Raw genomic sequence first — 12,977 nt, 5'->3', positions numbered from 1 at the left:
TGTACAAGACTAGCTGGACTGTGGGGTGGAGCATCATGAACCTTTATGATGTTCAAATAATACAGAGTACAGGGAAACCTTTTCATATGGCAGCACCATTCATCACCATTCATCATGTTCACTGTTATACTGATGTGCCTGTGGCTTTCACTAAGTGAGTTCACAATTTAAATAAATTCAGAAACATTATTGGTAATGGTAAATAGTAGAGAGTAGAGAGTGATAAAATCAGAACGTGAGTCTGAGTTATTTAACTTTGTCTTTAACAATCTTTCTTGCCCAAAAAGTTGAAGTGCCTCCTCAAAGGATTATTCAATGGCTTTTTGTTTAGGAACAGTGGTAAACTTGACCCCAGTGGCAAGGCACCTGATCTATGGTGCAGACAAAAGACAGGATGAGGCTGAAGATCTCTTGGAGGTCATGATGATCTAGAGGGATGTTGCTCTGTGAGTATGTCTCAGGTCCTGAGCTCATGATTGTGAATCAATATTCTAGGCAAAAGATGAGATGATATAAGGTAGAAATTTTGAGAGGAACCAGACTCAGAAGGGAAGCCATCCTTATCTGGGTCTCACTAGAGATTTAGATTATAAATAATGTCCTTTCTATAAGAGCACCATGATGTCACCATTTCCATCTACAAATTCATTCATTTATTCATTCACCTTCTACCGCTTATCCGAACTACCTCGGGTCACGGGGAGCCTGTGCCTATCTCAGGTGTCATTGGGCATCAAGGCAGGATACACCATGGACGGAGTGCCAACCCATCGCAGGGCACACACACACACACACACACACACACTCGCACACTAGGGACAATTTTCCAGAGATGCCAGTCAACCTACCATGCATGTCTTTAGAGGAGGAAAGGGGAGGAAACCGGAGTACCCGGAGGAAACCCCCGAGGCACGGGGAGAACATGCAAAATCCACAAACACAAGGTGGAGGCGGGAATCAAACCCTGACCCTGGAGGTGTGAGGCAAACGTGCTAACCATTAAGCCACCGTGCCCCTACAAATTGATTATAATAATTAGTCAAATAATTCCTGAGCCAGAAGACAGCTTTTCGCTTAACTCAAACAATATTTCTCTAGCCTATCAAGAAGAATAGCATGATCAGTGGTGTCAAAAGCTCAACTCAGGCCAAGCAACACCAGCAAGGAGACACAACCCTGATCAACATGCCTTTGTAGATAATTAGCATAACTGCTGTGCTACAACCTTTTCTTGGATTTTGGAGATAAAGGGTGGGTTTACAAGTGTGGAGGTATAGCTGACAGGGGTCAAGGTTTTTTAATCAGGGTTTTAATAAACATTGGTTTAAAAGATATAGGTGTTCAGGCAGTACTATGGAAATAATTGGTTGTTTTTAGAAGGTGTTCACTGGCTACTGGTAATATTTGTTAAAAAAAACATGTAGGTAATGTCTGGTTCCTTGGACAGGATAAGAAGTTACTCTTCAGTCTCTTTACCATCTGGGGAATGATTGAATACATAGCACAACAGCTCAGTAAACTGCCCCTATAACAGTCCTTCACTTTTGCTGTTGTCATTCTCTTGACTGGTAGCAAAGGACCCACTCAGGATAGCCAGGATTTCTTGAGAATCACATGTCATCGCAGGGTATACAGCTAGAGCCATGTTGCACTGCAGCAGGTATTGGAGTGCTCATCACCTCTTGGTCTGCTCCTGCTTTCATGGTAGACTCAAACCAGTGTTTTGGCAGCACTGTAGTGCCCTGGCAGGAGAAGTTGTGGAGGAAGACTCAGGAGACAGAAAAAACAGAAAAAGACTCATAAATTTGAGTTTTGTCAAGAAATCTTGCTCTGTCTAATATTTGTGTGTGTGTGTGTGTGTGTGTGTTCAGCCACTAATTCTCTCTTTCAGGTTATGGTAGACTTTTAAAGCACAAAGAAACACAACTAACTGAAATTACATGATTACACAAATTACACAAAAAAACATGTTTACACACAATCATCTTTGTCAGTCTTAATAGTAGAGAGATAAGGAAAGAAAAGGGAGGTATGAATCGGGTCAAGGGGACATACTTTGGAACCCAGCACCATGGGTTAGGGGAGCTGAAACAAAGGAATGGGAAGAAGACAGAGAAAACAACGATGCCTGATCGAGGAACAACCACCACATGGTCCTCCCACAATGGCAGAGCTTCATTCAAGGACACTGGCTGATGGCACTGGATGCACTCCGCTGTTCCTTTTAGGTGTCAAGTGACAAACTGCACCAGGATCACCAGCTCAATGATTTGATCTTTGCCCTGCTCCTCCGTCATCAATAACTGGTTTTGAACTGGCAGTTGCCTGGGATTATGAGAAGGATGTCTGGGGAGACAATCAAAGTGGCGGTTTTTGTCTAATGTGGACTTCCCAGTCACAATCCCCTAGGGCCTTCTCTCTGCTTCTGTTTCAGCTGGAGAAGCTTTACTTCTGGTCCTGTGGAGGACTTTGCTCAGCTCTGTGTTTGGCAGAGAGCAGGATCCTTTTTATCTGTTCTAATGGAAATGTGGCTTTAAATTTTGCACCAGCCAAAGACTGATGATCTCTTTTACTCCACTAGAGGGCAACTTAATTTCATAAAGTCTGACAACTACAGTGATAATTTCTCTCTGAAACCATGTCCCTTATTAGGGTAGGTTAGATTAAAGTTAGAAATTTTAATGTTTTTTCCTCTAGTAATAATTTTATTTCTAACGTTATTCTATATTTTTTGGAATGAAAATGTGATTTTTTTTTCAAAATGATTTTTTTATTATTGTTATATCACTTGATCTGTATGTTGTATATCTATATGTATATTCAGAGTATGATTTTAACATGCATTTATGCATTTTCGAAAACTTGTAAATATGTCAATAAACAGATTTTTTGGAGATTCATTTTATATATATATATATATATATATATATATATATATATATATATATATATATATATATATATATATATATATATATACACACACACTGCTCAAAATGATGTAATGCCCTTAAAACAAGTCAAAATGAGGCTCAGTAGTGTGTGTGGCCTCCACGTGCCTGTATGACCTCTCTACAATGCCTGGGCATGCTCCTGATGAGGTGGCGGATGGTCTCCTGAGGGATCTCCTCCCAGACCTGGACTAAAGCATCTGCCAACTCCTGGACAGTCTGTGGTGCAACGTGGCATTGGTGGATGGAGCGAGACATGATGTCTCAGTCCAGATGTGCTCAATTGGATTCAGGTCTGGGGAACAGGCGGGCCAGTCCATAGCATCAATGCCTTCGTCTTGCAGGAACTGCTGACACACTCCAGCCACATGAGGTCTAGCATTGTCTTGCATTAGGAGGAACCTAGGGCCAACCACACCAGCATATGGTCTCACAAGGGGTCTGAGGATCTCATCTCGGTACCTAATGGCAATCAGGCTACCTCTGGCGAGCACATGGAGGGCTGTGTGGACCTACAAAGAAATGCCACCCCACACCATTACCCACTGCCAAACTTATGGTCTGTTTCTGACTGTTTGTGCAGACACATGCACATTTATGGGCTGCTGGAGGTAATTTTGCAGGGCTCTGGCAGTGCTCCTCCTGTTTCTCATTGCACAAAGGCGGAGGTAGCGGTCCTGCTGCTGGGTTGTTGCCCTCCTACGGCCTCCTCCACATCACCTGATGTACTGGCCTGTCTCCTGGTAGCGCCTCCATGCTCTGACAGACACAGCAAACCTTCTTGCCACAGCTCTCATTGATGTGCAATCCTGGATGAGCTGCACTACCTGAGCCACTTGTGTGGTCACCACCTGCAGAACCACTCCTTTATTGGGGGTGTCTTGCTAATTGCCTATAATTTCTACCTGTTGTCTATTCCATTTGCACAACAGCATGTGGAATTGATTGTCAATCAGTGTTGCTTCCTAGGTAGGCAGTTTGATTTCACAGAAGTGTGATTGACTTGTAGTTACATTGTGTTGTTTAAGTGTTCCCTTTATTTTTTTGAGCAGTATATGTATGTGTGTATATTATATAATATATATATATATATATATATATATATATATATATATATTCAAATTTTGATTATATATATATATATATATATATATATATAAAAATATATATATATATAAACCCGATTCCAGAAAAGTTGGGACGCTGTACAAATTGTGAATAAAATAGGAATGCAATCATTTACAAATCTCATAAACGTATATTTTATTCACAATAGAATATAGATAACATATCAAATTTTGGAAGTGAGACATTCTGAAATGTCATGCCAAATATTGGCTCATTTTGGATTTCATGAGAGCTACACATTCCAAGAAAGTTGGGACAGGTAGCAATGAGAGGCCGAAAAAGTTAAATGTACATGTAAGGAACAGCTGGAGGAGCAATTTACAACTTATTAGGTCAATTGGGAACATGATTGGGGATAAAAAGAGCCTCTCAGAGTGGCCGTGTCTCTCAGAAGTCAAGATGGGCAGAGGATCACCAAATCCCCCAATGCTGCAGTGAAAAATAGTGGAGCCATATCAGAAAGGAGTTTCTCAGAGAAAAATTGCAAAGAATTTAAAGTTATCATCATCTACAGTGCATAATATCATCCAATCTGAAACAATCTCTGTGCGTAAGAGTCAAGGCCGGAAAACCATACTGGATGTCCGTGATCTTCTGGTCCTTAGACGGCACTGCATCACATACTGTACAGGAATACTACTGTAATGGAAATCACAACATGGGTTCAGGAATACTCCCAGAAAACATTGTCGGTGAACACAATCCACCGTGCCATTCGCCATTTCCGGCTAAAACTCTATAAGTCAAAAAAGAAGCCATATCTAAACATGATCCAGAAGCACAGGCATTTTCTCAGGGCCAAGTCTCATTTAAAATGGACTGTGGCAAAGTGGAAAACTGTTGTGTGGTCAGACGAATCAAAATTTGAAGTTCTTTTTGGAAAACTGGGACGCCATGTCATCCAGGCTAAAGAAGACAAGGACAACCCAAGTTATCAGCGCTCAGTTCAGAAGCCTGCATCTCTGATGGTATGGGGTTGTATACTGTAAGTGCGTGCATGAAATTTTAAAATCAACATTTTTCCCTTAAAATTATACATTTTCTCAGTTTAAACATTTGATATGTCCTCTATGTTGTATTCTGAATAAAATATTGAAATTTGAAACTTCGACATCAGTGCATTCTGTTTTTATTCACAATTTGTACAGTGTCCCAACTTTTTTGGAATCGGGGTTGTATATATAATATCCTTTAAGTCTATTTCTATTAAAAAAGTGAATAGGATGTAAGGATAGGTAGGATAGAATTTAAAAAGTATATATTATGGATATATCACTTGTTTTGTAGGTGACTAGGTAGACTGCAGCAGGTCAAGAAATTGTCAGAAGAACAGGAGGTGTCATGTGATGCTGTGGGGTGGAGCTTCATGAACCTTTATGATGTTCACACAATAGAGTACAGAGAGACCTTTTCATTTGGCAACACCATTCATCACCATTCATCATGTTTACTGTTATACTGATGTGCCTGTGGCTTTCACTAAGTGAGTTCATATTTAAATTTTGAAACATTGGTATAATGGTAAATAGTAGTGAGTGATAAAATCAGAATGTATGTCTTAGTTATTTAACTTTGTCTTGATCATGTAAAGGCTAATAATATTATGTTCTCTTCTCTATGACAGGTGACTCCATGGCAGATCCAATAAAGCCACTTTTCAAACAAAGTTGTAGATGAAGGTGATGATGTTACTCTCTCCTGCAGCTACAAAGACGTCTGTGGTGCTGTACAGAGTCTGTTCTGGTACAGACAATATCCTAAATCTAATCCTGAGTATCTTCTTTACATAATTCCAAGTGGAGATAAAAGTAACCCTCTTCCACCACGTCTGGATTCTAAAGTTGATGATAAAGATAAAAAACAAGTGTATCTGATCATCTCCTCTGCTGCTGTATCAGACTCTGCTCTATACTACTGTGCTCTGGTGCCCACAGTGACAGGAAAACCAGCTGCACTGTACAAAAACTAACACACAGTTTTGTTACACGTGTTATAGGAATTACCAGAGGTCTGTAAATTTCTTCAGTTACATTTTTTCTTAGTTGCTTTGGAGCATTTCTCGAATCATCCTTAAGATTTGCAAATCAGTAAGTGCATTCTCAAAACAATGCATACAAACAGCACAATGTATTGGATTTCTTGCAAAAGCCTGTTTTTTGCTCAAAATCCTTACTACTCTCAAAAGTATTTGTGTCAATGAACATATCATTGCCATCAAAATAACAAGTCCTTTTATCATTGTTTACGAACAAGATAGTCAAAATGTTTAGTCATTTTTTTCAATATGACAATGCTTTATTTTAGTATTTCCTGATGTAAACTATGTTTTGGATTACAAGTATTAAAAATGCACAAAGCTGAATTACTTCTAAGTGGCAACTATGAATTTCAACAGCACAAATTTACACATTACTGTATGTGGGATATTGAATGTAAGAGACTGGACAGGATTCAAACTTTTTTATTTTTCTTTACTAGTGGACTGACAAAAAAATTACAATATAATGTCATTGTGATAGAAAATAAAAAGACACAAATTCCGTTTTTTTTTTCAATTGCTAACAAGCATTGTTCAATACCAAAACCACATTTTCAAAACTCTTCACACAGTCTGAATTACCAGCATGAATGTTGGCCAAACAGTTACAGTTTTTCTCGATTGCTTAAACACATTTGCCCACTCTGACATCATATTTTCAAAACAGTTAACACACAGGATAAAACTGAAGCTCACTGGCCAAAATGACTCATTTTGTTAGCAAAATGCTCCAACACTCACAAAACATTACAAACATGCAACATAAGCAAATATTTCCATCAAACACCACAATTTGTGGTCAAATGAATTTATTCTTTCAATCAATCATTACACAATGGACAACAAAATACAAATTGCAGCCATCAATATGAAATACGATACTTTACAAACTCTAATGGATACTGGGAAAAAGCTACCAAAGGAAACGTATGGGTGGAAATACCTTTAAAAAAAAGAAAGATATATATTTTATCGTTCACATTTAGTCCATTCGTTCTTGACGATTATGCCACAGGTTCTCATCAACATCGCATTGAATGTTTTCCCTTGCAATGCACTGAGGGAAATACCTCCTTGCATGGCGTATCCATCCCTGGCAGTCCTCTGCACCAGCATTTATTGCCTCCAGGAGGGGCATCTGCTCATATATCCGGTGATCATACACCTTCCACCTCCAAGCAGAGAAGAACTCCTCGTTTGGGTTCAGAAAAGGCGAGTATGCATCATAATACGTGGCTATGCTACAAACCATTCATTCACAAGGCGAGACTGGTGGAAAGCCACATTGCCCCAAATTATGACATACAGAGTCATGCCAGGCCTCAACAGCCCTCTCTCTTCGGGTGGAATCAGTAATTCTTTCAATGCATCAAGAAATGTAATGAGGCGTTCTGTATTGTATGGGCCAATAGTTGGTACAGTATGTGGCAAAGGACTCCATCATTAGAGATGGCAGCACACATGGTGATATTGGCACCCCTCTGACCTGGCATTGTGACAGTGGCCCTCTGCCCAATGATGTTCCTCCCGCGTCGCCTCACTTTACAGAGGTTGAAGCCGGCTTCATCCACAAAAATTTATTTGTGATGTGCCCCTTCAGCTTCAAGCTCCATTATTCTCTAAGAAAAAGAGCAAATTCATAAAGCAAATCTTTCCAGTGCCCTGCGATGGGTTGGCACTCCGTCCAGGGTGTATCCTGCCTTGATGCCCGATGACGCCTGAGATAGGCACAGGCTCCCCGTGACCCGAGATAGTTCGGATAAGCGGTAGAAGATGAATGAATGAATGAATGAAATCTTTCCAGTCGCATGTAACTATGGTAAACAAGCTATTACAATAAAAAATCTGTACCTGCACATACTGGAATCGTGCCTCCTTTACGATGTCAGAGTTTCTTTGAAATGGAACTCTGTACAGCTGCTTCATTCTGACATGGTTTCGTTTAAGGACTCGATCTATAGTTGCCACACTCACGCTGTTTATAATTCTAAATGCTCCCTGATCTGCAATTACTGCTGCCTGGAGTTCACGCAGTCTGATTGCATTGTTTGCCACTACCATATCTACAATGGCAGACTCCTGTTCAATACTAAATATCTTTCCTGTGCCATCAGTGTGTGGTAATGTGTGGATTCTATAAAGTAAAAGCAAAAAAGCATGTCAAAATTGACATTACTGTATGACAGTCACATAAATGGGATTGATAAAACGTCTGCATTACTGTAGACACAGTTTGTTCTGCTAATAGGGCAATACAGTAAAGCTGAAATACACAGTGGTATACATTACAGTAACACTGTGTATTACCTGTTCTCATTCCGAAAAAGCCTGACAATAGATGCCACAGTGCTCCCACTTAGAATGGGCTGGACCTTTTGTCCAGCCTTTCTAAAGGACAAGCCATGATTGATGACATGGTCAATACAGTTTTTTCCAATTGCTAACACACTAACATGACATGCACAGCACAATTATTTAAACTGACACACAGAGAGCAAAACTTCTTCTCAAGTCTCCAAAAGTCTAAACACATTTTCTGCTTTTCACACATTTTGCATTTCAAAATGGCACTTTTTAAATGCACTGAACACAGTTCTCTGCAAAAGACACAACAATCTGACAGTCACATGTTTGCCATTTCAAAACACTGCCATTAAAAATGACACTACATGAGTTAATTGGCCAATTACATGTGCCACCTGGCCAAACACCTCAATGGCTAATTGTTAACACTTCAATCAGGATGTAAGCACTATGAAAAGAGCACAGGTGAGAACCTTTTTTTTTACAACAACAATGGAAGACATTGCAGAGAGAGGAAGAGGAAGAAGAAGAGGAAGAGGAAGCGGGAGGTTGAGAATAAGAGGGGGAGGAAGAGTGTGAGGTAGGGGTAGAACAGGTAGAGGAGTTCATGGGCAAAGAAGACAAACACTTTTCAAATGAAATCAGAGCAACCTTAGTAGATCATGTCATCAACCATGGGCTGACAATGCGTGAGGCTGGACAGAGAGTGCAGCCAAACTTGAGCCGTTTTACTGTCACCTCTGTCATCCGGACCTTTAGACTGGAGAACAGGTATGTAACCAAAATTTCATGTAGTACACATGTAGTATACCCCATGTCATAGTGTATCAGTTGGGTGACACCTGTTTACTTACAGTTTTTCTCAGTCGATTTGGTACATTTCTCCAAACTCAGGTAACAGCTCTCAAAACAGTTAACACAGCAAACTAAACACACTCTTATGCTGGCGAAACCGTTAAGTATTCACTGCACAATGAAACACATCATTTTAATCTAGTAATGCATTTATTAAAATTCAATATTAACATCAAAACTAAAAGTGTGTTCTCTGTTGATTTTATAACAAATTCAGCTGAAGATACACAAAGAAATAAATGAAAATACATGTTTTTCATTAAGTCCTTTAATGAGGAGTTCAGGTGTACAACGATAAGTTGTCACCTCACACACACAAATATATATATATATATATATATATATATATATATATATATATATATATATATATATATATATAATTATGCAAATAAGTACATAGGTAAATAAAAAAAAAGTGATAAATGTACTGCATTCATTGAATCAATTATTTTATTGATCATGGCTCTCAATTACATCCGGCCAGAGAATTCGTGGGAAAAAACACCTTGAATGCTGTATCCATCCTTGACATGCTTGTGCCCCAATATCTCCACAGGCCTCTTCCATCGCTTGAAGAAGACTTACTTGGTTGCAAGGGTTGCGATCATGTACTTTCCATCTCCAAGAGGAGAAGAATTCCTCAATTGGATTCAGGAAAGGAGAATATAGTGGAAGAAACACCATCCTGAATTGTGGGTGATTCTCAAACCACTCTCGCACCAGTGCTGAATGGTGGAATGCACCATTTGCTCCTGATCACCCTGCGGAAAGAGGATTTCATTGAGGAGGTTTAAAAAATATAGGAGCCTTGCTGTGTTGTATGGTCCCAAGACAGCATTGTGTGCCACAACACCAGCTGTAGAAATTGCTGCACAGAGCGTGATGTTGCCTCCTCTTTGTCCAGGGACATTGACTGTAGCACGATGGCCAATCACATTTCTCCCTCTTCTTTTTTTTTTTGAAGATTGAAGCCTGCTTCATCAATATACAGGTACTCATAATGAGTTGCACTGCTATCCAACTCCAAGATTCTCTAGAGTAAAAAGAACACAAGGTAAAATATAGTAACTTTGTGTTTTACACTAATGGCATTGATTGCAGTCAATACTACTGTGAAATTGTTGAGTTTGCGTTCACATAGATATGCCTAAATCTTTTCACATATAGTAGCATGGAATAATTTATGGACTCATTCAGGAAAAATATATATCTTTGAGGTGATAGTAAAATTGCAGTAATTGGGTTGCACATACTTGAACAAACTGGAATCGCAACTCCTTCACGCTAACGGAGTTCCTCTCAAAGGGCACTTTGTATACTTGCTTCATTCGGATAGCATTTCTTCTTAGAACACGGCCAATTGTGGAGCGACTGCATTGGTGGATATTGTGGAACAGTTGATTGTCCTGTGTTATTCTTTGCTGAATTTCTTTGAGGCGGAGGGTGTTGTTCTGGACCACCATGTCAACAATGGCATGCTCTTGTTCAACTGAAAAAAGTCTTGTTCGTCCACCTGAATGTTCTCTAACTTCAATTCTGAAAAGGTTTGGATAAGCAGGAACATTTACTGTAGAGATCTAGACCTATGTCAAACAAGACTACATGGACTCTCATTGTAAAAGTAGAATGATATAGGCCAGCTTCTCTCAGTCAGAGACCATGATTTATGACATGGTCAATAAGTGTGGCTCTAGTTTCATTTGAAACACGCCTGTACCCTACCCTCATTCTACCTCTCCTCCCTCCTCTTCGCCCTCCTCTTCCTCCCTGTCCACCTCTTCTTATATTTTCTCTTTCCACTATACCATCTCCTCTTTCTACATCCTCAGCTCTTCTTGCTCTTCCTCCTACATCTTCAGCTCTTCTTTCTCTATCTCCTCTTCCTCTTCCTCTTCTCCCTCTACCCTGGCCACCACCTCTCACTCTTAAACCTCTTCTGTTTCCACTGCTCATACTTCTTTTTTTTTTTGTCTTACTGTATCTCCTCATTTGTCTTCTTTGTTCTTCTTCTCTTCCCCTTTTGTAGTTGTTGTAATTACGTAAGACAGCTGTGTGAACAATTAGGAAATTTTCTTTTTCTGTGTTGAGTGGATTACTAACTCATCAGATAACAATTTGGCACAAATTGAAGACACAAGGTGTGCAACTGACTATTTTACAATTCACAGAGTTTTGTTTGTTGTATTTTGGTACAAAAATTCTTGTGATCTTTGTGAAGAACAGTGAAAAAGTTACAAATGTTTTTCCTGATATATTAAAGATTTTGTTGGCTGTATGAACTGCTGTGATAAAATTAGAGATTTTTGTGCAGTGTTTTGAGAAAATTATGCTTTTGATTTGTATGAAATGAAGGAGAATTTACTATCTGTTTAGGACAATTACAAAGTGTACTGATCACGGTGTTAACTGTTTTGTTAGCTGTTACCTGAGTTTGTAGAAATGTACCAAATCAATTGAGAAAACTGTAAAAGAAAAAAAAAAATTATTGATGATCTTTCTCCACTAGGGGGCAACATAAAATCATAAAGTCTGACAACTACAGTGATAATTTCTCTCTGTAACCATGTCCCTTATTAGGTTAGGTTAGATTAAATCTAGGAATCTTAATGTTTTTTCCTCTAGTAATAATTTTATTTATTAAGAATTTCTTCCAGAGAGACATCTTTCTCAATTGTGAAAAACAGAATTAAAGCAACAAGAAAAAAATAATGATTACTATTTCTGCTGAATTGACATAATATGGGAAAGTGATGCAAAATCGGTGACTTGGTTAAAAAATCCTTTAAACCTGCAAATATCTTTTAAGTTTATAACAATTTACAACCAACTCTGCTATTGCAAACCCATATTACCCTACCCAGGGTTTCTGCAGGGTTTAATCAGTCAAATTTAAGACTTTTTATGACAATTATGATTTGAATTTGTGACCTACACGAATTATGATAAATAACTTCAGTCATTAAAATTCCTTTCAAAAGTCTTTATTATTGACTTTCATTGAAAGTAACAAGTTTTATTATTTAAAGAGTAAAGAGGTCTTATCTTTCAGGTCTTATCTTTCAGTCAGAGTCTTGGAATATTGTTTCGAAAAGTTCGGCAATATCCTCGTTCCCGTTGTACGACTGGTGTTTGGTAACAGTATTCAACACCCACAGGACCTCCGCTTTCAGTGTAGAGGTTGAACCGAAACCACTGTGTGTGGCACTGGATGCGACAGAAACGGAATTCCGCGCTGTACTTGGACCGGGTAACGTTAGTGACAGAGCCGAACAAAACTGACGGATCGTCTGCACCCGCTGCAGGTCTTTTACAGCAACGAGATGCTTTTCCGACTTTGCATGCGACTTCAAGGCTTTTATGCCTAAACTAGACAGCTCCAACGTCTTCTTACACAGAGTGCAATAGGCTTGATACCGATTGTTAGCGACGGGCTTGAGCCAGCTACTAAACAAACCGTCTTCGAGCCACAGATCGTTAAAGGTACATTTTCCCATTGTGATAGCCAGGATGATTTCAATTAAACTAAGCAGTGATTCAGTATGATACAGTATGTTCGGAGTACTCTTTTAGTTAAGACCATCATTAACACAGGAGGTAAGTGAATAGGTAAGTATGTACATTTACACAACACAATTATATATATATATAAACATATATCAACGAAATATTTCTAGAAACCAAAAGGTGATCAAAATTAC

This window comes from Tachysurus vachellii, chromosome 7 (assembly GCF_030014155.1).
Source record: "Tachysurus vachellii isolate PV-2020 chromosome 7, HZAU_Pvac_v1, whole genome shotgun sequence".
Lineage (NCBI taxonomy): Eukaryota > Metazoa > Chordata > Actinopteri > Siluriformes > Bagridae > Tachysurus > Tachysurus vachellii.
Note: the sequence above shows the minus strand (reverse complement) of the source record.